Raw genomic sequence first — 25,491 nt, 5'->3', positions numbered from 1 at the left:
TAATTGTCTTACCTAAAATCAGGCTTGGTTCAGTAACTCTGGAAATATCCCATATAAATATTTCCAAGGCACTTGAAATATTCAAGGCTTTAAAACACTAGGCTTATTTAAAATCAACAACTATATTTAAAAACATGGCTTCAGTATTTAAAACGTGTAGAATAGACTCGTGACCAATCGAGTGAGAAAGGAGCAAGTTGTTACAATATCTAAGTAAGGCAATCAAGGGTAAAGCCCTTCTCTTGTCCACCTATGAGAAAGAACTCCTAGCCTTAGTCACGACTGTTCGGAAGTGGAGGCCTTATAGTTTAGGCCAGTCGTTTATTGTTAAAACATACCAGTAGGCCTTAAAACACCTGCTGGAACAAAAGGTTGGTATAGTGGCTCAACAGAGGTGGGTGAGCAAGCTGATGGGCTATGACTTCGTGATAATGTACAAAAAGGGGAAGGAAAACCTAGTGGTCGTTGCTTTGTCGCGGAGAAGGGAGGAAAATGAGTTAGTGGAAGGGTCCTTAGCAATGAACTCTTTTCCTAACAGTGATTGGGTCGTGCAATTGAAGGACAGTTATGAACACTCCCCCGAGTGGACAGTTCAGCCTTAAAAGACTATCAAATACAGCAATGGTTGCTATTAAAGAATAAGAGAATTGTAATTGTGCCCAACTCGTCCATCAAGAGTAAGGTACTGCATTACATCCATGATCACCCATATGGTGGACACTCAGGTTATTTGAAAACATTCCAGCGAGCTAAGAGGGACTTCTACAGGAAGGGTATGAAAAAAGATATAAAAAGGTTGGTACGGGAATGTGACACATGTCAAAAGGTGAAGTACGAGACGACCCCACCCGCAGGGCTACTACAACCCCTGCCCGTGCCTCAATAGGCTTGGACAGATATCTCTATGGACATCATAGAGGGTTTGCCAATGTCCAAGGGCCAGAATGTGATTTTTGTGGTCATTGATAGGTTTACAAAATATGGTCACTTCATTCCGCTCTCACACCCTTTATACAGCTTCTGTAGTGGCTACTCTAAATTCATGAACCCCATCTTTAAACTGCATGGATTACCTCGGACCATAGTGACTGACAGGGACCCGGTTTTTGTAAGTGCTTTTTGGAAGGCTTTTTTCTTGTTGTAGGGAATTGACCTCCACCACAAGTTTGCTTATCACCCACAGACTGATGGTCAAACAAAGGCCCTAAACAAATGCGTGGACGGATACCTAAGGTGTTATGCAGGGGCTAAGCCATAAAGTTGGGTCCAGTGGTTACCATTTTCTTAATGGTGGTATAATACTTCCTATCACATAGCTACTAAACTCACTCCGTTTGAAGCATTATATGGCAACCCACCCCCTCAGCTATTGACCTATGTTCCTAGAACTTCATCTAATAACCTAGTTGACCAGACACTAGACACCAGAGAGCAGATACTGAAGCTATTAAAGGAAAACATAACAGCATCACAAGCTAGAATGAAACTCCATGCAAATAAAAATAGATCCGAGAGAAAATTCAATGTTGGAAATTGGGTGTACCTGCGGTTCCAACCCTACTGCCAAAGCTCTGTTGCTGTCTGCCGCAATCTCAAGCTCGCACCTCCCTATTATGGTCCTTTTCAGATAGAACAGAGGATTGGGCAGGTAGCTTATTGATTGAAGCTTCCAGTGTCTTCAAAGATTCATCCCACTTTCCACGTGTCTTGTCTCGAACGGAAGATTGGAAGTCACATACAACCCCTTGCCACCCTCCCTCTCGTCAACCCTTAAGGCGAGATACAAACGAAGCCCGAAGCCATGGTGGAGCGGCGCATGAAGCAACACAGAAACAGAGCATTAACAGATGTTTTAATCAAATGGATCGGTGCTAGTGAAGATGACAATACTTGGGAAATCTTGTGGAAGTTCCAGCAAAAGTACCCCCACCTTGTGGACAAGGTGCTATAAGGGGGAGAGAGTTGTTATGAAGCCCTAGAAGTGCATTTGGGGTAGACGAACTACATCTGAAGTGGAACTAGAAGAGATCGAGAGATTAAGTTGGAAGCTTAGGGAAATTTGAGACGGTGTTGTTCCAGAATGAAGAAGCAAGACGTTGCATTTTGGGCCAGGGCAAAATGCGGCATTCAACTTAATCATTATGGTTGCCGTTTAGGTGAGTCTGTGTCGTTTAGAGCTTTAAATAAATGGTATCGTTATTTGTAGTAGAAGACCTTTTTTGGTGTTAGGCACCAAACGGTGAGTTTTGTCTGTCACTATAGATCGTGTTGTACTGGTTACGTTAGCTTACTCTGCAGTTAGTTACGAAATGCATGATGCGTATATGGAGGAAATCAGTGAAAGGAAAAAGTTGTCGAGAATCTTTTGAATGTTTTTCTTCTGTAAGGAGGTTTGGGTTACCTTGAATAACCCAGTGAATTTATGAATTTGTAGTCATATTCTTCCTTGGAATTTATTGTGTTTCTGCGTGTGTGTTTATTGAGTGTTCTTACATTTACATAAAAAAAGAGCTTAACAAAAGCTAGAAAAATGTGAGAAGGAGGAGAACGTTAATAGGAGGGTTGGACGAGGCAAAAAAAGAAGACGAAAGTTGAGCGGCGGGAGCTACGGTTCAACGCGAGAGAGAATGAGCGGTGGGAGCTAGGGTTCGACGCGTGAGAGAAGGAGCTGGGAGCTAGGGTTTATACGAGAGAGAGAGAGAGAGAGAGAGATCTTTTGGGAGGGGGGGTTTTTACCCATTACTGCATGGTTTGAGTTTTATTTTATTTTAAATAGAAACCGGATGTCGTGTTTTAAATCCAATACCTAGATTTCATAACCACATCCAGACCGGATAGAACCGGGTAAGTCAATCCAAATTTCGGACCAGAATATATCTAGGTCGGAAATCGTATCCAAAATCTAGTTATCCAGATTTTGCATTGGGCCGGTAAAAAACTCGGTCCCAAAAAAATCCGACTAGATAAATTGTCTTACAAATCTCTTCCTATACAGTTAAGTTTGGAGTGGGATATGTTCTACATGATGAATATGGGCCCATTCTAATGTCAGCTTGTAAAGTAGAGAATGTGATACGAGAAGTAGGTACATATTACAGTGGAAGCTCTTGCTATTCTTAAGGCCCACAATTCAATTTTCATATGGGCATTCCAAGACTTATTATTAATTTATTGAGAGTGATTCAGCCATTGTGACTAAGTTTTTATTTTTTGGCCATACCATTGTGAATAAATTGAACTCATTTGATGTGGATATGTCACCCCAGGGAGCTATGGTAGCAGATAGTAAACATTTATGTACAGAGTTTCGAACAAATGAAGTTATGTTATGTTGGTCGTGAAGCAAATTATATAGTAAATATATTGGCTAAATTCTGTGTAGAGGATATTAAAATTTGGTGGCAGCAATCCTAGATGTTGTCAAATAATATGTAATTATTGAATCATCAGTGTAATTGTACTCTTATATGGAATGATATTCTATTATAAAAAAAAAAGTAAAAATTAAGTCTCCAAATTTTTTTTTTTTAAAATTGAAAACTAAATCTCAAAATAAAAAATCAATTTTTGTTTATGGATTTTATATTTTTTGAGAAATGATATTTGCAGTCATAAAGTGCGCGAACATCACGCATTTCTTTTCAAAAAAGTGCGTAAACTTATGCGAGAATAAACTAAAGCATCACAATGTCATTCATAAATATCATAAGTTCAAATCATAAGGTAGCATAATCTTAGTACAATTATTCTTGATAATTAGTCTCCTTGGCTAGATCAACTGCTTCATGCGTTCTAATACACGAAGGGTTAGGACTATAAACATCAAGATGAGATCTAATCTTTTGTTGAGATCCGACTCCTCTTCAATCAATCGGATCCACTTGTCGATCTGATTAATCCTCGTCGAGTCCTGACACAACTTCTATCATTCTGAGAGGAATGATAGTGGATTTACAATGGGTGAGATTTACTTGAATCTCAATAAGCTAGACAACCAAGGTGCACAACCATGGTGAATGATAAATATGAAATGCGTGTGATGCAGAAAAATCAGTATATGTCTCCCATCCAGATTCCTCAACATTTTTAGATAACTGAGACACATTTTCTTACAGAGAACATTTTTCACTTCAAAACATATATTTCATCATAACGTTTCATCATTATTAGCAATTTATAATTAATCATAACATTAACATCATAATGTATGGTATCATTATAGTTCTCCCCATATGCATTGTGAGTACATGTTGGTGACCGCAGTACAACTCGTGTTAAAACTACGCTATTTGTAAACTCATTCTCAATGCATTGGTAGCATAACATAACATCATAACATGTATACCCAACAGCATAATGTCAAAACATTTGACTTCGCTTCGACATTCTTTAAAAAGAACTTATTCGAAACCCGTTGACTGTTCTTTGTCAATTCAGGGGTTACCACTCTATTTTTACTCACTCCAGAGTGGACAGAGAAGTTTTACTAGGATAATTCCCCATCCTAGCCTTTGGGGTCATGAAAAAAGTTATTTCCATGCTATGCTTGAAAAATGTAATTCATGACATGTGTATATGTAGTAAGCTTTCATATGAAAATGATATTTATATGATATGCTAAAATGGTGAAAATTTCACATATCATGTAAGCAAGTAGTCATGTACTCAATGTATCATATAACATGATGTTTCATGCTCAAAATGACAATCATAACATGAAATTGGCATTTATCTATTCATAAATAACTTATCAAGGTGTAAGTTAGATACCAACTTACAAACTGCTTGAGTTTGGAAAAATCGTAACGACCATAATCAAAGTTGTACTAAGTTGGGATTTGAACTACTATGGAAGATGTTCATAATCAAAAGGTTTTAAAAATAGATATTTACAAAAATACCTCTAAACTTTCCAAAATTTTCACTAAGGTTCCAATTTTTCACTATTTGCAAATAAGCCCAAAATTTAACCAAACTTCACAATTCTCATATTCTCACTATCCTAAAACCATATATGCCCTTAGAATTGTAAAATTCAAAGTGCAACTATGCTAAACCCATTCAACCCGTGGCTTGTAATTCCTTGGGGGCTAGATGTGTTTTCAAGTATTCCATCTCTATGGATGCATTTGCACTCAAATTCATTAAGTGCCATTAGAAATTATAACCTTAGGAATAAATTAAAACTTAAGCTTTAGTACAAGTTCATCCTAACGCTTAAACATGGCTCAAGTCCTTAATCACTAATAAACTAACCCTTAAGCATGTATGATATCTCTTAGTCTTTTTCATCAAGAAAAGTTTCAAAAATTGGAAGTAAATCATGCATTTCCCTTATTATCCCAATCACAAGATTTTATAAATGCTCATATTTCAGGTCTTGGTGAAACAAATAAAAACTTAATAAGTTATGCACAAATTAATCAAAACCGTGCATGCTTGCGTGATCAACACAAGATAGAATTAAAAACAATCATGGCATGCTTTCAACCTCAAATTTAAACCCTTAAAAAATCATTCTAAGATATGAAACATATAAAATCATACCAACACATGCCATGGCTAAAAATTCAACCCAACATAATTAATTCCAACAAAACTTCAAATTTGACACAATTTTGAACTTAGCATGCTAAACCTTATTTAAACTTAATCGAAATTCATTCTCGTGGCATAAATTAAAACCTAACATGTTGTTCTAATACTTAGCAAGAATACTTACAAAAATCAAGGCCTCAAATCTAATAGCCCGCTAGAAATTCAATAGTAGAATTTCCATAGGCTTTAGGAACCTCGTGAAGACACCGTAAGTTTTCATGATTCGATCAATCGCTTAGGTTTTAGTCTGTCAGATAGTCAGAGCTATCACTCACTATGGTGCCAAAAGTGCGATTTTATTTATTTTAGGTAGTTAGAAGTGTCAGTTTGAGATATGATCTGTGCCATTAGACTCAGTCGATTATTTAGGACTTTGCGGTGCAATAATCTCATTTTCAATTTTCGGATGATACGCTTATTCGAAACGCATTTTGCTTATTTCGAGGCACTTCGGGATTGAAATTCAATAAACAAATTCCACAGTTAGGTTTGTATGAATATTTAGATTTTTACAGTGTAAAGTTTATTTTTCACTTTCCCGGAGTGAATAGTAACCTCAAAAATAGCATCCAGTGTAGTGTTTTCAAAATGACAGTGTGGAATGTCCAAATTAGGTTAGAGAAGTTTTATTTGGAAACTTGGCAAGATCTTCTTAGCCTGTAACACCCCACTCCCCAATAAAGACATTTTAGAATTTTCGGGTAGCCAGTGTGCTACTAAACTTGAACTTAAAAACTTTATTTTTAACAACGCGCCAAAATGCGAAAGATTCTATAAATAAAATGAAATTTAATATATATCTAAAATGCAAAATAGAGTTTGCCAAAGCACTTATTTAAAAAAGTACAAAAGTCTCGAGCTTATCAGAATAATTTATTTAAACCTTAAACCATAAAAATAATTATAGCATAATCTGTCTAGGCCTCTACCTCGCCTCCTGGAGTCAAGTCCTATTCTGCAGCCTCATCCTCATAAATTTCATCACCTGGGATTGTTTAAAAACATAAAATATACAAAACTACGAGTCGAATACTCAATAAGCAACACATCATATAGTAAACATAATAAACATAAGGTTTCTTGAAAAACATGCATACTCATAAATACGTGCATAAATAACATGAATTCATCTTTCACTTATCATAGGCCGATACTCATTGTTGACCCCCGTGAGTGAGGGTTAGCGAATCTAAGTAGATTCTAATTCCACTCTTGGCCACGGGTTGTGGAATCCATACATAAGGAAGACATATTGGGTGCACTACCAGCATGTATGATCGGCAATGCAATATGCTCATAACATAGGTACCGTCTTCATATCATAACATAGGTTGTTACATATCTTATTATAATCATACTTGCATACTTGTCATATCGTAGATTTCAAAAGAAATCGCATACATACTTATCATATCTTGTCATATCATACCATAGATTTCAAATGAAATCACATTCTTTCATAATTTCCGTGATACATATTTCCTCACATAAAATCATGGTTTTTCATAATTATTTAATGCATAAATCTTCACATAAAATCATGCATGGATTTTCATAAATTATTTTAATGTATAACTCTCACATAAAATCTTGACTTTTCATAAATCTTTTGATGCATAACACCTTTCATAAAATCATGAATTTTCATAAACAACTTAATGCATAATTTTTCACATAAAATCATGGATTTTCCTAATTTTATCATGTCTTGTCTCGGGTACGTAAAAATGGGCTTCCAATGGAGGGTTTACATGCGTAATATTTTTATAAATGACATGCAGTTTACCCTACAAACGTGTAAGGGTATAATCATGCTACTTACCTTGCAACACTAATCCACTACTTTTGGCATGTAATCAGTCGCCTATAAAAATAAACACGTAATTTGCATAAATTTCTAATTAAACATGTGATTTTATTTAAAACCTAAACTACTAAAATAGTTTATATTTCCTAAACCTAAATCTTCCAAACACTAAATTATTCTCAAGTGTTAATCTTAAAAAAGCAGGGGCATTTTTGGAAAAACAACATAATGGGCAATCCAATCTCCTCCGGAAATACATCCTCAAACTCCTGCAACAAAGAAATAGCCAAACTAGGAAGAGACTGGTTACTTTCATCAAGAGTAAGATAGGACTCTTTATAGCCAAGAAAAATCATAGGGCGATCTGCGAAGAAAGCCCTTTTAACCTCACTCTCTCTTGCATAGAAACTCACTTTTGCCTTTCCTTTTTTCTCTGCAGACTCTCTTTCTTTTTTCTCTCGTGGCTCTACTCTTTTTTCTTTACTCTCAGCCACCTCTCTACTTTCTTTTTCACTCTTTCTTTTATGCTCATTTGCACTCTCACTCTTTCTTTTTTGCTCAATCACTTTTTCACTCTTTCTTTTTTGATCACTCTCATTTTCACTCTTTCTCTTTTGATCACTCTCATTTTCACTCTTTCTTTTTTGAGTAACTTCACTTTTCAATTTCAGTTGGTCCTCATAGACCTGACTTGGAGTTAAAGGAGCAAGCATGGCCAGCATGCATAGGCACAACATCACAAAGCACCTCATCCTGATACTTTCCAATAGAAAAAGTAACTAACACTTGTTTGTCCACCCTAACCTCTCCAAGTTGGGCCTACTCTTAAAGATCATTTGCAAATTCCAGATGGGCCAATTACAAGATTAAGGGCTAAGAAGATCAAGGAAGAAATGCACGGATTGGTGCGATCCACTTGGGATGAAGCTAGCAAGAGCCCAACACTCAAGATAAGCTTGAAAGAAGGAGAACCAGCTTTGATCCATTTGATTCAAGCTATGGAAGACATGACTTAGAGATAGGGCCTATTGTTATTGGAGACTTCCAATTTGGTTAAATGATTTATTTTATTAGTTTAGAATAAGTGGGCTTGAAGATGCCTAACCCACACGTCTTATTTTCAATGAACTAGGGTTTTCAAGAAGGCCTTGTATTTTGGCCAAGGGGCTTATTTGGAAAGTTACTTTTTAGGAATTAGGGTTTTAAGAGGTACTGTAGTATTATTGTAGCCGTACTGTAGCGTGACACTGCTCATCAAGGGCATTTTGGGTAAAAATGGGCTTTATTTTGGCTAGGGTTTTAATTAGTTTAGTTTAAATACTCTTTGTAGCCTCATTTGAAGGTTAGATAATTTTGAATGTTATTTGTGAGTTGAGTTTTCTCCTCTTGTTCTTGATTGAACTCTTGAACTTATCAAAGGTAAATCATAACCTTTGTGGCGTTCCTCCTTTGTAATCTACGTTTTTGAGATGGGTTCTTCAACGGGTCTAGCTTTTGATATAATCTAGGTTCTTGAAACGAGTTCTTATCGGGTCTAGTTTTCCATCCATTGACTTGAATTTGGCTTTCTTGGGGAGTTTTCAAATTGATTGTGGGTTCAAGGGTTTTCATTCCCGTGGGTTCATATCATTTGGTATTCAGAGCAAAGTTTCCAATCAGGTCTGATTCTATCTTTTATTTCTTGCATATTTCATTCTAAGGTTTCATTGCTCTAGGATTGATTACAAAAAAAAAATAGTGGCTGTTGTATTTCTTCACTATTGTTAGGGTTTCTTAATCTCATTGTTCTAGGGGCTGCCATATAGCACTTGTGTTCGGGTTTTTGAGTTATTATTAGAGTTTTCTTAATTGCTTATTCTTGATTGTGATCAAATCAGTTGGTGACAAAAAAAAAAAGACAGAAAAGAAAAAAAAAATCCGCCCAAAGAAAAAAAAATCGTCTAGGAAAAAAAGAAAAAAAAAAGAAAAAAGAAAAGAAAAAGAAAAAAGAAAACCGAAATTTCTCTTGAGCCTTCTCATCAAAGGGGCTGCATACATTATTCTAGTTGGTATCTTGTCTTACAGTTACTATTTCATTCGTATAATTTCTTGGATTCACGTGTCATTTTTTTTTATTCCTTTCGTCTTACTCTTGTTCTTGTTTCTTGGACCTAATTACTAGTTAGGATAAAATATGGTTGCTTTGTCTTGATTGAGTTCAATTAGTTCTTAAAGAACTTGAGTGGGAAAACTCTTGAGGTAAAAGGCAAGAGAGTGTGAGACTATTATCGGGAAAAAGCCAATTAAGAGTGAAATACGAGTGAAGTGCCATTATTCGAGTGTAAACACGTAAGGGAGTGTGTGAGGTTTACTTTTTTGCCACTAACATTCTTTTGTGCAGCACCTTATAATGTCTCAGCGGAGTAGCGCATCACCAAGGGGGAGAGCAGATAACTCATCCTATGTGTTGCAAGCCATGCAACAACAGTTTGAGCGGTTGAACTTTGTGTTGGGTGAAGTGAGAGATAGGATGGATCATCAAGAAGCAGCGATTAGAAATCTACAAGGTGGGAGAGATAGGAGGCGACGTGAGCACAGAGTTGAAAATGAGTATGAGAATGAGGGAGATGGTGAGGATGAGGAAGACTTAGCATCTAAAGTTGGGTCGGGTAGACATGGAAGAGTTAGGCGTGAAAGACGACTTGAGGGGAATCTCAGGGGTAGGGATGGGGTAGATAGAGACCTTGGGAGCATCAAAATGAAAATACCAACTTTTCAAGGTAGAGCTGACCCTGAGGTTTATCTAGAGTGGGAGAAAAAAATAGAGTTGGTGTTTGATTGCCATAATTACTCTGAGGAGAAGAAAGTGAAGTTGGCGGTAATTGAGTTAACTGATTATGCTATTATTTGGTGGGATAAATTAGTGACCAATAGGAGGAGGAATTATGAGAGGCCAGTAGAGACATGGGGAGAGTTGAAAGCTCTCATGAGGCGGAGATTTGTACCTAGCCATTACTATAGAGACCTTTACCAGAAATTACAAAATCTTACACAGGGGTCTAGGAGTGTGGAGGATTACCATAAGGAGATGGAGGTGGCAATGATTCAGGCTAATGTAGAGGAGGACCGGGAGGCCACCATGGCTAGATTTTTGAGTGGTTTGAATAGGGAGATAGCCAATGTAATTGAATTGCAGCATTATGTAGAGATAGAAGACAAGGTACACATGGCAATGAAGGTGGAGAGGCAGTTAAAGAGAAAAGGGACAGTAAGGTACACTTCGGTTTCTAACACTACTTGGAAATCAAAGTGGGATAGGAATGATACAGCTGAAGCAAAAAGAAAGACCGAACCACCTAAGCGAAAAGATGAGGGAACTAGCAACAAACCCAAGGTAGAATCCCAACCTTCACGGAATAGAGATATTAAATGTTTTAAGTGTTTGGGTTCAGGGCACATTGCTTCTCAATATCCAAATAGGAGGGTGATGATTATGCGTGACAATGGGGAGGTGATGACTGAGAGTGAGGATGATAGTGATGAGGTGCCCGAGTTGGTTGATGCTAGTGATGATGATGGAGTGGTATACCCCGTGACCGGTGAGTCTCTTGTTGCCAGGCGTGCTCTCAATGCACACATTAAGGTGGATGACGCAGAACAACAGAGAGAGAACATTTTCCATACTAGATGCCATGTCAACAATAAGATATGTAGTATGATCATTAATGGGGGGAGTTGTACTAATGTGGCTAGCACTACCTTGGTTGAGAAATTGAATTTACTAACCTTAAAACACTCTAGACCATACAAATTGCAGTGGTTGAATGATTGTGGAGAGGTTAGGGTGGACAAACAAGTGTTAGTTACTTTTTCTATTGGAAAGTATCAGGATGAGGTGCTTTGTGATGTTGTGCCTATGCATGCTGTCCATATTTTGTTGGGGAGACCGTGGCAGTATGATAGGAGGGTGACACATGATGGGTTCAAGAACATGTACAGCTTTGAGAAGGAGGGCAAAACAATCAAGCTTGCTCCTTTAACTCCAAGTTAGGTCTATGAGGACCAATTGAAATTGAAAAGTGAGGTTACTCAAAAAAGAAAGAGTGAAAATGAGAGTGATCAAAAGAGAGAGTGAAAATGAGAGTGATCAAAAAAGAAAGAGTGAAAAAGAGATTGAGCAAAAAAGAAAGAGTGAGAGTGCAAATGAGCATAAAAGAAAGAGTGAAAAAGAAAGTAGAGGGGTGGCTGAGAGTAAAGAAAAAAGAGTGGAGCCACGAGAGAAAAAAGAAAGAGAGTCTGCAGAGAAAAAATGAAAGGCAAAAGTGAGTTTCTATGCAAGAGAGAGTGAGGTTAAGAGGGCTTTCTTCGCAGATCACCCTATGATTTTTCTTGTCTATAAAGAGTCATATCTTACTCTTGATGAAACTAACTAGTCTCTTCCTGGTTTGGCTGTTTCTTTGTTGCAGGAGTTTGAGGATGTATTTCCGGATGCCAAATGAGTTGCCACCTATTAGAGGCATTGAGCACCAGATTGATTTTATGCCCGGGGCTGCCAATCCAAACCGACCAGCCTATAGGAGTAATCCAGAGGAGACAAATGAGCTTCAAAGGCAAGTTGAGGATTTGATGGGCAAGGGGTACGTAAGGGAGAGCATGAGCCCTTGTGCAGTACCAGTGCTACTAGTGCCAAAGAAGGATGGGACATGGAGGATGTGCGTTGATTGCAGGGCGGTCAACAATATCACGGTAAAGTATCGCCATCTCATTCCTAAATTGGATGATATGCTTGATGAATTGCATGGCTCATGTATTTTCAGTAAAATTGATCTTAAAAGTGAGTACCATCAAATTAGATTGAAAGATAGTGATGAATGGAAAACTGCTTTTAAGACTAAGTATGGGCTTTATGAATGGTTGGTTATGCCATTTGGACTTACAAATCCGCCCAGTACTTTCATGAGATTAATAAACCATGTCCTACGTGCATTCATAGGCAAGTTTGTGGTTGTGTACTTTGATGATATCTTAGTGTACAACAATGACTTAAATGAACATATTGAGCATTTGAGATATGTGTTTGATGTGTTGAGATGTGAAAAGTTGTATGCTAATTTCAAGAAATGTGCCTTTTGCATGGAAAAAGTTGTTTTTCTTGGTTATGTTGTTAGTACAAAAGGTATTGAGGTGGATGAAGAGAAAGTCAAGGCCATCAAGGAATGGCCAACGCCAAAAAGCATCACTGAGGTAAGAAGCTTTCATGGCTTAGCTTGTTTTTATCGGCGTTTTGTTAAAGACTTTAGCACTATTGCTGCACCACTCACTGAGGTAATTAAAAAGAATGTTGGGTTTTAGTAGGGGGCTAATCAAGAGAATGCTTTTGCCACTATTAAAGAAAGGTTATGATCTTCACCTGTATTAGCATTACCTGATTTTAAAAAAGCTTTTGAGATTGAATGTGATGCCTCAGGAATAGGGATTGGAGCCGTTTTGATGCAGGATAGGCGACCCATAGCCTTCTTCAGTGAAAAGCTAAGTGGGGCATCCTTGAAGTACCCTACTTATGACAAAGAGCTTTATGCTCTTGTTCGTACATTAGAGACTTGGCAGCACTACCTATGGTCAAGGGAATTTGTAATCCACACCGATCATGAATCATTGAAGCATCTCAAGGGTCAAGGTAAGTTGAATAAAAGGCATGCTAGATGGATGGAATACATTGAGACCTTTCCCTATGTCATCCGTTACAAGCAAGGTAAGGAGAACATTGTTGCTGATGCTCTATCCCGGAGGTATGTACTTCTTACTTCTATGAGTGCTAAAATGCTTGGGTTTGAATATGTGAAAGAAATGTATGCCGATGACGCTGACTTTTCTGATGTGTATATGGCATGTGATAAAGCGGCATTTGGTAAGTTTTACAAGCATGATGGTTATTTATTTAAGGAAAGCAAACTTTGTATGCCAAGTTGTTCTATGCGTGAGTTATTGGTGCGTGAGGCACATGGTGGGGGATTAATGGGACACTTTGGTGTCAAGAAAACTTTGGACATTTTGTATGAACATTTCTTTTGGCCTAAGATAAAGAGAGATGTTAATCGTATTTGTGGAAGGTGCATTACATGTAGAAAGGCCAAATCTAAGGTTTTGCCACATGGGTTGTATACACCCTTACCCGTTCCTAGTGAGCCATGGGTAGACATATCTATGGACTTTGTTTTGAGGCTGCCTAGGACAAAAAGGGATAGAGATTCTATTTTTGTGGTTGTGGATAGATTTAGTAAGATGGCACAGATGATGCCACAAACATAGCTGACTTGTTTTTTAGAGAGATAGTGCGACTCCATGGTGTACCTAGGAGTATTGTTTCTGATAGGGATGTTAAATTCCTTAGCTACTTTTGGAAGGTGTTGTGGGGAAATTGGGTACTAAGCTCTTATTTTCCACTACTTGTCATCCACAGACTGATGGTCAGACTGAAGTAGTTAATAGGACTCTAACTCAGCTTTTACGCACTGTTGTTCAAAAGAATTTAAAAACTTGGGAGGATTGTCTGCCATTTATAGAGTTTGCATATAATCGGACCATGCATACTACTACTTCATATTCTCATTTTGAAATTGTTTATGGATTTAATCCGCTTACTCCTTTGGATTTGATGCCTTTACCTGTTGAAGGCAGGAGTAGCTTGGATGGACAAAAGAAGGCGGAGTTGGTGAAGTCACTTCATGAGAGGATACGACTTCAAATTGCCCAAAAGAATGAAAGGGTTGCTTCCCAAGCCAATAAAGGGTGAAGGCGTGTCATCTTTGAACCGGGAGATTGGGTTTGGGTTCACATGCGCAAAGAAAGATTTCCAGCCCAAAGAAGGACGAAGTTGCATCCTCGAGGAGATGGATCTTTCCAAGTTCTTGAGAAAATTAATGACAACGCATATAAAGTGGATCTTCCAGGTGAGTATAATGTTTCTGCTACTTTCAATGTTTCTGATCTTTCTCCTTTTGATGTAGGTGAAGATTCGTGGTCGAATCCTTTTGAGGAGAGGGGGAATGATGGAAACCAAGTTGGGCCTACTCTTAAAGATCATTTGGAAATTCCAGATGGGCCAATTACAAGATCAAGGGCCAAGAACATCAAGGAAGCAATGCACAGATTGGTGCAATCCACTTGGGATGAAGCTAGCAATAGCTCAACACTCAAGATGGGCTTGAAAGAAGGAGAACCAGCTTTGATCCATTTGATTCAAGCTGTGGAAGACATGACTTAGAGATAGGGCTTATTGTTATTGGAGACTTCCAACTTGGTTAAATGATTTATTTTATTAGTTTAGAATAAGTGGGCTTGAAGATGCCTGGCCCGCACGTCTTATTTTCAATGAACTAGGATTTTCCAGAAGGCGTTGTATTTTGGCCAAGGGGCTTATTTGAAAAGTTACTTTTTAAGAATTAGTTTAAGAGGTACTGTAGCATTTTCTGTAGCTGTACTGTAGCCGCGAGTACTGTAGCTAAACATTGTTCATCAGGGGCATTTTGGGTAAAAGGGGGCTTTATTTTGGCTAGGGTTTTAATTAGGTTTAGTTTAAATACTCCTTGTAGCCTCATTTGAAGGTTAGACAATTTTGAATGTTATTTATGAGTTGAGTTTTCTCCTCTTGTTATTGATTGAACTCTTGAACTTATCAAAGGTAAATCATAACCTTTGTGGCGTTCCTCCTTTGTAATCTAGATTCTTGAGACGGGTTCTTCAACGGGTCTAGCTTTAAGTTCTTAAAACGAATTCTTATCGGGTCTAGTTTTCCATCCATTGACTTGAATTTGGCTTTCTTGGGGAGTTTTCAAATTGATTGTGGGTTCAAGGGTTTTCAAGGGAAATCCTTTGCCACCCACGGGAATGAAAACCCTTGAACCCACAATCAATTTGGAAACTCCCCAAGACAGACCTCAAGATCCACAAGGATGGAGTTTGAAGGGCTTGTCTTATCATAAATGGGTTATGGGTCAAAGTTAACACCAAGTTAGGCCCAAAAAGCCTTATGCCTTCCTCACACTTTGGCCAAATCTTTCTAAAGCTATCCCACAAAGACTTAAAGTCTTATAAGGCTTGATTCAAGGCTTCTAAGTCTTAGCCCATAACATTCTAAGGGTTTAAGGGCCTTAAGTGTAGCACTAATGGGCTTGCTTACTAAACAACCCGTACTTAACCCTTAAGCTTAACCACTAATGACACTAAGTGCCATAGTTTAATGGGTAAAACAAATTTAACTAACTCCCTTAAAAAAAAAAAAAAAAAATCTTATGCTAAAAAAAATTATAAATCCCAAAAATATAATATAGTATTATAAGCTCATTCTAAAGGAGATTAAGTGTTCATCCTAATAGGTAATTAGGCAGGGTGTTACAATATGAGACCCACATGAAAAAATTAATTTTTTAGTGGTGGATTCCACTTTTTCTCAAAATGAGTGCGCGGCATATGCAGAACCCATAACTGTATCTAGCATTATTCATAAATAATTTTTTAGAAATGATATTTGTAGTTATAGAGTATACAAGCGCCGCACACTCCTCTTGAAAAAGTAAATAAATATGAAACCTACATAAAGAAACTAATTTTTTAATAGTAGACTCTACTTTTTTCAAAAGGAATGTGCGATGCTTGCACAACACATGACAATATATAACATGACTCATAATTTTTTTGCCCAAGTTTTATTCTAAAACCTAATAACATCGATAAAGGCACAGACACTCATATACGAACTAACGTGACATTACACTACTACGTGGATCGGTCAACATTTATATAGCATCTCACGTCAGCATAATTTGACTTTGTATATTAACCTGGCATGCCACGTCATTGTTGACCGGACAATAACCAATATCAGTTCTTCTATATACAGTCGTTACATACAACCGATATGCAGTCGTTCATGCCACTTCAGATTTAAAATGAATTATTTACTTTTGATTCATCTAACCTTTCCTGCTAGCTATCTACTAGATGAAAATGAATTGTTATCTCAAGTGTGTCTCGATATTATGAACACTATTCGTTGCTGTTTCTGAAAATTGATCCTCACTCAATCTGCATGATATCTCTATCTCTAGCGATGAACGCACTCGCCAAATCGGTGACTCGTCTATGTGAAACTCGGCTCCTCCCTTTCACTACCCATATTCTCTTCACATCCATATGACACATATTAGCGCTGGAGCCACCACCCAAGGGCTTCTTCGAGGCTTCAAAGCCACCCTAGACCCTAAGGTGTCGTCGTTCCAACCTCTCCTTAATGATTCCACATGTAATTTTTCACTCGCTTTCCTCCGAGTCAACAAGAACCAACTCTCCCTCGTCGTCCTCCACCTACTGTCCTCCGAATCACTTTGGCTCGCCAACCTAAATAAGTTAGCTAGCTGGTTGATACCACGCAACTCTTCTTCAATGGTAGTCTCGTTATTTCAGATCCTCACTTGAATGTGTTTTGGTCCACTCGGACCAACGGTGACCTTGTCGTGCTCCTCAACTCCTCGAATCTGCAAATACAAAAGCTCGACGACCACCCCTCAGTTATCTGGCAAAGTTTTGACTTTCTCATTGATACCCTCGTCGAGACCCAAAATTTGACCGCCAACATGTCTTTGATTTCATCGAATGGGCTTTACTTGATGCGCTTAGGTTATGACTTTTGGGGCTTATATGCAAAATTTGGATCAAACTTTGATTAGATATACTACAAACACACAACGATGGAGGCCAAAGCAGAGGTAGTCGAAGGGCGAGGACCGATTTACGCCCAATTTTTGGGCATGTATCAAAATGGAAGCAAACCAGTGGACATACAACCCTTCAATAGCTTCCACAGACCCATCAATGGATTCCTCCTGCTCCAGTTAGAACCAGACGGGAACCTCAAAGGATATTACTAGGATGGATCCGCGTGGGCCTTGGACTACAGGCGATCTCGGACCCATGCGAGCTCTCGAGTCCGTGTAGTTCGTACTATTTGTGCAGACCTAGGTATGGTTGCTCATGTTTGGACAACTGAACGGCGTTTCACTTAAGTGAGGAGTGTTTTCCCTTGGAGACTGGTATCTTTTGCAGCGAAGAAGTAGTCAAGGATAACTTTTGATTGAGAAAGAAATGGTGCATCATACGACCATGAAACTACTCAAAAAAAGTTTTATTCACATTGGTAGGTCACAACTAGTGAAATCATGGCTCCTTGTTGTAGACCTATTTCACCATTATGCTATTTATGCTCATGTTGGTTCGTATTGTTCTTCAACTGCTTTCTTGCAAGAGTTGTGAAAGGGCATGTAATTAAGGAAGAATGAGGAAGGGCAAGTCTAAGGGAGAGAGTTGGGGGAGGGAACGATTCGCAGGGGGAGAACGGGTTTGAATAAAGATGGGGGAGAATGGGGAAGACGAGGGAGGGTGAATGGGAGCCAAATTGTATCCGTTTCATCCAAGCCCAAAATGAACTATTTCATTTTCCACTTAGGCATTGTTTGCGCAGGGGTTACGCATGCCGCTTGTATCTAGCATTTTTGAACCAATATATGATGACTCTTGATCGTTCGAGCGCGACAGACTGATGCTACATACAACATTAAAGTGCGTAAACGCCACGTAACCGCTTTGAAAAGAAGTGGAGTCAACTATTAATTTTTTTTTCATGTGGGTTTAATGTTTTATTCATTTTTTTTAAAACGATTACGTGACTGTTGTACAATTCACAATGACAAATATATTTTTTTCCAATTTTTATCCGGAGAAAACCATAATGGAGAAGTTTTCACGTAAAAAGGTGTGCGGCCAACCTCATGTATGACCTACCGCGTGTACAAGTTTGCCACGCCACGTGTTCAAGATAAAATTAGAAAATAAAATAACAAGAGTAAAAAAATTATAAAAATCCAAAATATGAAAAAATCAAGACATAAAAAATAGAAAATAGAAAAATAACAAGAAAAAAAAGTATTATAAAAAGTAAAAGAAATTTGAAAAAATAAAATATAAAAAATGAAAAAAACAAAAGTTAAAAAATAAATTGAATGGACCAACCTTCTTCTCATATGGGAGGAAGTCACACCATATAATTTAGGGGTGGGCTCCGACTCCGACGGAGTCGGAGTTGTCGTTTCCGACCTCCAGTTCCGAAAAAAGTCGGAGCCGAATTGTAACTCCGACTCCGACTCCGAACTGGAGTCGGAGTCCGACTCCGATCGGATGCCGAAGCTCCGACCACAGTTCGGAGTTCCGATAGGATGTAGGAGCTCCGACCTCCGATAGGAGCTCCGAACGGTGGTCAGAGCTCCGGCATCCAATCGGAACTCTGAACTGTGGTCGGAGCTCCGACTCCGAATTTAATTTCCGAACTCCGTTCGGAAATAAATTTCTAGTTGCTGTTTTCTGTTCTTTTTTTTATTTAAATTTTGTGGTTCAATTTCGTTTCAGATAGTGAGCAACATATTTTTTTTTTTATAAGTCTACACATATTTGGTTTATTCAAGAGTTTTCAATACTTTAAATATTCCTTCTGATTTTGTTACTGAATTTTGATTATATCTTTAATTTGTTTTATGTCCGCCTGAAATTTAGCATTAAAAGTGCTCATGACTCATGAGTCGAAAATTACACAAATTTTTAACTGACTTTAACCCTTGGGTGCACTACAAATTGCAATTGTTTTGTTGTGGTTAATTTACAAGATGAAAAGGCAATGGTTCTATCCCATACAACACCTAGAGAGGGGTGAATAGGTGCAGTTCAAATTTTCTAATGTAATAAAATTTAATGACAAGAAGCAATTAAAAGATGACACAAATCATACAAACAATCAACACAGAGATTTGGTCACGAAGTGGAAACTCATTTGAAGAACGTCTTCAAATTCTAAAACCACTCCGGGTGTAAGCCACCACCTAAAATCCACTATAGAAAAAGTTTGTTACAACCAATATAGAGACACTCACAAAACCTTTGTAGTTCCTGAACTTGGCTTGCAATATCACGAGTGACCCACTCGATCTCTACACGCATATAGTGTCGGAACTCCAACCTTTCTATAGCATCCCACGAGAACCTCTCGATCTCTGCATCAACAGTAGCTCCGGAAACCTTCTGGCCAAACAAAACGTCCACTTCAATGGATTTTGAATAAGACTTGATCTTGAATGTGGTGTGGTGGAGATGTGTTTGTCCAAGAGAGATTCACAATGTAAGGAAATGTTTCTCTCTATGACTCTTGAAGCAACTAGGGTTTTTATTCTGTTTCTCTACACCAAAGAACAAAACAAGCTGTTCTATTTATACTCCCAGCAAGACACGTCGCTCAAAATCATGAATTTTAGGTTGTCTTGAACATTGGCTCGAGCGAAGGTTGAGCAAGGTGTCAAGCGAAGGTCGAGCGCACATTGTCTTCTGAAACCGTTCGAGCGAGAATTCGAGCGCACATCGAGCGAACCACTCTGTATGGGTTCTGCTCGAGCGTCACGTCGAGCGGACCACTCTGTATAAGTTCTGCTTAAGCGCCACGTCGAGCGCACATTGAGCGAACCTCTCTGTATGGGTTCCGCTCGAGTGCTGAGTCGAGCGCACATCGAGCGAACCTCTTTGGATGGGTTTCGCTCGAGCGCTGATCGAGCGCCAGTTGAGCCATATTGAGCACACTTCAATCTTTTTCATATTATACTGCTTCAACACTTGTTACAACTCAATTTTACACAGGTTTTCATAAGAATGTGCCAATCAACTAATTTTTCCCTCAACACTAGAGTATGGAGCAATGTTTTGAATACTGTACCGGACGCCGTACCGGTCAAGACACTGGAACGAAATATTTCGGTATTGGTACCGTTTCAGGATAGCGTTTCGGGATAATGTTTCAGAATAGTCGATATATGAATAAATTATATATATAAATATATATAAAAATTATATTCCAAAAGAATAGTCTATATATTAATAAATTATATATAAATACATATATATATAAATTATAAATAGTCTAGTCTGAATTGGAGGTTAAAAAATAAGCTTGTAGTTTGAAAAATAAAAAAAAAAAAAAACACAGGCCGAAATATAGGCCGGTACAGGCCGAAATTCAAGCCGGTATGACCAGTACCAACCGGTACGGCCGGTATTTTGGCCGGTACGGAACAGGTATAGTACCTGTACTGGCCGGACGGCCGAAACGAAAAATTTCGACCCTACCGGCCGGTACGGTACGAAATTTAAAACACTAGTATGTAGGCTTGTTGTTGATGCAACACTTGCTTTTTCAAGGCTTTTGATGGGCATAATTTATCCCTTCAAATCTGTTCACATCACTAGTTGTACTTTTAGACCATAAGTATCCTCCATATGCTGAGGTAAGCTTAGATGATGTATGTATATATAGAGAAGAATGATGGTACGAATTTGTATAATTCGATTAATTTCAGTTGGATAATAAATTATAAATGTTTGAGAGATGATGGATAAGTACTAATAGAAATTATAGAATAAAGAGTACTTATCCCATGTCTTTGCTCGAGATATAACTACATAAATATAACTACATAAATAGTTTAAAAAGTAAATAACATGTATGATGTAGCCATAAGTTATAACAGTCTCATTTATAACGTAATAACAATATGACTCAACCTTGAAATATAACTACATAAAAATTAATTACGGATTTCACTCAAATGCTTTTTGTTCCATTGGTCATGCCTGAAATGAAGATAGAAAGTTGCAATCAATAAATGAAAAAAAATTGATAATAAAAAATTGAACACGGTAAAAGAATAATTTGATTCTTACCAATAAAGGGGTTCTCTCAACTCCATCCCAACTCTCAAGTGGCGTCCGTTCCATACTCTCAATCATCGGCAATTATATTAGGGTTCACAATTAGATCTATAAAATCATAAAAAGTAGAAGTTAGAAACATTAAAAATAATTAAATCATCATTTAAAAGCATATAAACTTACCCGATTCAAGCTTATAGCTCTCGGCATCAACGCCAACGATATCTAGTCCAATGGGCGTTTCACTTATCCAATTCTGTGTGCAAACGAAGGCCTCCACGGTTGACGGTGACAATGAACTCCGATAAGCATCCAACACGCGACCTCCAGTGCTAAATGCCGACTCTGAGGCAACCGTAGCGACAGGAATGGCTAGCACGTCTCGGGCCACACGAGAAAGGACTGGATACTTGGTGGAATTAACTTTCCACCAAGTTAATAACTGAAATACATCACTAGGTGCCTCGACAGCTTCCATAAAATATCGTTCAACCTTAGATGTACAATGCATAATATTCCTTGTTGACATGAGCTGATGATACTGCCGTATAATACGATTGCCTCTAACCCCTATAGATGGGTCAGTATCACCTGAGGAAACTGTCGATCTCGTCGGCCTCGAATGTGAGGAGCTACCAGCTGCGGATGAAGGCTGACAACTATTACTGTAGTGATTATATAAGTCATCAACATCACTTTTTAACAATCTAATAAACTCTGCAGCCTTCACTGCCCCGAGAACGGAATTTACCCAAAATTCTAGAATGGCCAACTTAACTCGGGGGTCAAGGATCACAGCCACAAATAGCAATCTATTTATCTTCTCAATATTTTCTCAATATTTATCATATTTGATCTTCATCCTCGTAGCCACAGCAGATAACAATCCAGCAGAGTCAGTACAACTATTTTTCAACTGGAAGTGAAACTCCGAGAGCTCGCTGAAGAATGAGTTCGCAGTCGTATATTTGGATCCAGATAGCCGCATGGTTATGTCATAAAAAGTTCTTAAAAATTCAACAAAGTATCTCACACTGGTCCAATCATGTGCGTCCGGCGGACTGAGCCCCTGTCTTGCTGGCTCCAACAAAGCATACCTCAGGCCCCCATCCTCGACCTCCATCCGCTCGAATGCTTTTTGGTACTTCTGTGCCACATCCAACATCATGTATGTAGAATTCCATCGAGTCGGAACGTCCAAGCACAGCATACTAGAACATTCAATCTTAAGATCTTCTGCTATTGCCTTAAACTTGGCAAGCCTTTGAGGGGAATCTCTCACATATCGTACAATGTTGCGGACTCGGATTATGGAATCATCAACCTCTTTTAACCCCTCAACAACTATGAGATTAATGATATGAGTACAACATCGAACGTGAATAAACTCGTGGGCCCGAATGACATCATCTCTCACCGTCGTGTTCCACTTAAACCAATCAATTACTGTTTCATTTGCACTGGCATTGTCAACTGTAATACACAGCACTTTTCGAATTCCCCAGTCCTTTAAACAATCATCCATCTTCGCCCCAATGGATGCACCTTTGTGATCCACGATTTCGTTAAAACCAATAATTTTTTTATGCAAAATCCACTCACTGTCAATGTAGTGTGCTGTGATACACATGTAGCAGACGTTCTGTATGGAAGTCCATGTGTCAGTCGTAAACGACACTCTTTGACCAGTGGTAATAAACATCTTCCTCATCTTCTCATTGTCCTTCGCATACCTCTTCATACAATCTCACATCACTGTATACCGTGATGGAATCGGAAATCGTGGCTCAACAAAATTTAGAAACTTTCGAAAGCCTCTTTTCTCGACTATGGTAAATGGCATCTCATCAATAATTATCATCTCTGCAAGCGTATCCCTCAACTTCTTCTCACTATATTGAGGGATGACCAATTTCTTACTTTGTGTACTATCAGTGGCTGTAGAAGTTTGGTAACTGAGGTTGGTCTGATCAGTGACTTGCAATCCCTTCACTATCTTATATCGTTGGCAACCATTTAGATGTGCTATTAACATACTGGTACCTTGCTTCTTCGAATGGCATCCACAAAGTAATCCATAATAATGACATCTTGCTACCGGGTTCGCAACATCACCAGGAATTTTGGTAAAATTCTCCTATGTCCACGACCTCTTTTTAGAAGGCCGTGGTGGTTGATCTTGCTCAATCGGCATCTCTTACTCTTCGTTGAACATATCCTCATCCTCTATATCAACTGGGAGTGGGAGTCGACTACTTGCACAAGAAGTAGCTGCTCGAGATGTAGCAGCTCTAGATGCAGCTGCCCTAGATGTGGCTCTAGGGGTGGAAGTACACACCGGTGTAGGAGTTGTAGCATTGGCATCCACTACATCCCCTTGTGGACGATCTATGTCACAATCAAAGAAGCTGAAAAAATAATAATGAAAAAAAAATTAGTTTAATAATCCAAATGAGATTTTAATCTCGTCACTTCAGAAAACGCCAAATAAAACATCAACTAATGTTTCCTGCTTCTTTTTGGAATTATGCCACTAGCAACACATATTTAACTCAAAAATGTCCTCTCCTCCAATGTCGATGTTAAGAGGTTACACTACTCACTTCAGGCCTCAAAAGTTAATGCATTAGGACATTATGAAGGAGATCCTATGCGATACCCCATTATGATAAGTGATATGAATTACCCACACCTTCATATTTATGCCACTTCGTTGTCATCACATTTGCCACTTCGTTGTCATCACATTTGCCACAAGCCTCTCACTTGCCACATAATTTCGTTTAATTTTAATCGAAAAATTTTATGAAGTTTACGGTAACTTCATCTTCTATATTGTAAATATGTTGTTGCAAATAATCCAGTCAAAGCAATAGGAATTAGATCTAAGACAATTCCAAATAGCAAAACTTCAATCCTTTCAATTTGTTTGAAAGGAGAAAGAGAAGGGTAATATCTATTCTTAAATATTATTATGTATTGCACATGAAGCTTTTTTTTTTAATCAGTAAATAATAATTTTACTAAAAATAGGCAAAGCACATGAATCTTAATGATCAAGAATTTAAAATTGACAAGGTAAGAAACAAACAATTGATTCCATAAGTTCTCGTTCTTGTCATCAACCATGTCAACTAAATAGAAACATTAAACTAAAAACTCATACAAAATGAGCTCTGGAGAGGATCAGTGACAAATGTGTCCACCCAACTATAGGGTAAAAGAAATGGTTGTTCTTCGTAATTCTACCAACACCGATCTTACCAAAATTGATGGTGCACTTTTTGTGAAAACCATTTTAAACGCTCAGTACAATCTTCCACACACAAATTAGAAGTGATAGGCAAATAAATTTTGGCAGAACTTGGAAAATAAGTCTTTTCATACCCATCCATGTCAACACACTATGATCATCGACATAAAGACACTACCAGCAGTTGGGTGGTTTCAATGACTTTGTTATTTGTTTTACATGTAAAGAAAACAACGCAAATGAACCAGCTTGACTCTATGCACATCTCTTGACTCTTACACATCTCTTACACATTTTATCAAACACTATGTATGCATACAAAACAAATTACAAACACATCATACATTTCATTAAATACATTTCCTTACTACAAATTTACAAAATCAATTCATAGGAATCACAACAAAATATCAATTCACAAGAGAGTGAGAGACGTTTACATAAAATTAATTAATTAAACTACTAAATTTAATTCTAGGGCTCGGAAGTTCGGAACCCGTCACTCTCACCGTATGCTGAAGCTCGGCTTGAAGTCGCACGGAGGAGCAACGACGAACAACGGCAACAAAGATGCGAGACGCAAGAGAGACGTGAGACGCAGCACGACAGCAGATCGTGGACACAACAGAATCGCAGATGCCAGACGAGAGAGAACAAAGAAGTGAGAAGGAAGAAAGAAGAAGGGAATGGGGGGCTCCTGCGTTTTTGCCCCCTCCGTTCCAGAAAACGACGCCGTCCCACATTAAGTGGGACGACGTCATTTCTTTTTTTTTTTTTTAAGAAAACCCCAGATGCATTTGAGTTTTTTTTTTTTAAATTTCGGAGTCGGAAGTCGGAGCTCCATAGAGCTCCGAACTTCGACTCCGACTCCGAAACTGAGTTCGGAGCTATTCTAAACTCCGACTCTGAAATCCGACCACTTCGACTCCGTCGGAGTCGGAATTGGAGTGGATGTCAGGCGGAGTCGAAATTTCCGAAATTTTGCCCAGCCCTACCATATATTTAGATTTGAGTAATGATACTCTTATATCTTCTTTATTATTACTTTATTATTCAG

The 25,491-nt window shown here is 38.2% G+C and overlaps 1 pseudogene; it reads left to right on the top strand.

The window, feature by feature from the left end:
- The first annotated feature begins 16,576 nt into the window (after positions 1-16,576).
- On the top strand, positions 16,577-17,880 carry LOC121260154 (annotated as a pseudogene).
- The last annotated feature ends 7,611 nt before the right edge of the window (positions 17,881-25,491 follow it).

This window comes from Juglans microcarpa x Juglans regia, chromosome 4D (genome assembly GCF_004785595.1).
Source record: "Juglans microcarpa x Juglans regia isolate MS1-56 chromosome 4D, Jm3101_v1.0, whole genome shotgun sequence".
Lineage (NCBI taxonomy): Eukaryota > Viridiplantae > Streptophyta > Magnoliopsida > Fagales > Juglandaceae > Juglans > Juglans microcarpa x Juglans regia.
The sequence above is the reverse complement of the archived record's forward strand: the minus strand, read 5'-3'. Positions and strand labels throughout refer to the sequence as shown.